The sequence below is a fragment of the Castor canadensis genome, chromosome 8 (assembly GCF_047511655.1).
Source record: "Castor canadensis chromosome 8, mCasCan1.hap1v2, whole genome shotgun sequence".
NCBI classification, from domain to species: Eukaryota; Metazoa; Chordata; class Mammalia; order Rodentia; family Castoridae; genus Castor; species Castor canadensis.
Window position 1 is genome coordinate 145,916,223 of NC_133393.1, and position 947 is coordinate 145,917,169.

Below are 947 nucleotides of genomic sequence, written 5' to 3' on the forward strand. Positions count from 1 at the left end.
ATCAGCATTCTCGGCCCCACCTCCAGCTGGGGAGGGGCCCTTGGAGTACCTGGGCTCCCACTAACCTGAATAAAGCCCTGGTGCTCTAAGGAAGGAGGTGGGGAGGAGTAGGCATTATTCATAGGAGGTGGTGCTCAGTGTGTGCCACAGATGCAGCAGTCTCTTCTGAATTGTGTCCTGCATGAGCACAGCATATTTTATTGCTCCCCAGTTCTGTCTCTGATTTTATTTTGTCCCTCCAAAGTCTTCTTGACATAGGGTTCCTTCATGTAGGAAACTCCAGTCTTCCTTCAGAGAACCTTAAAAAAAAAAACTCTCTCTCTCTCTCTCTCTCTCTCTCTCTCTCTCTCTCTCTCTCTCTCTCTCTCCACTTATATTTGTGTCTTTGTCTTGGTTCTTTGCCAACTCATTAATGTAAAAGTTGTCAGAATAAAATGGAGTCACTTGTGTTGAGGCTAAGAGGAAAAAGTAAATGAAGCTGGGAGGCTCTGAAGGAAAGGCTCTCACACACAGTTGCCTGATGGTGACTATCACAAAAGGCTCTTCCACAGCCTTGCACAGAGGTCACCACAGCCTTGTACAAGAAGCACTTGCACAAGGACATATGCCCAGCAACCTGACTGACATCACCCCCGGTTATTACTCACTGTGACCAAAGACTATTGTTTCAAAATATCAAAATATCTGATTATAATTCCCCTCTTTTTTTTAATTGGTACTAGGGATTGAACTCCCTGCCTTCTCTACCACTCTGAGCCACACCCCCAATCCTTCCCTTTGTCTTTAAAAACTTCTTGCCTCAACCTCTTTGATGACAATTTCTGCTGTTGTTTTGTTTTTGTTTTCAGTGCCAGGCCTGGAACGCAGGGCTGGTGCTCTACCACTGAACCACACCCAGCCTGACTCAGTTCCTTTGCTGATGTCCATAGTTTACTGTGCATATCCCC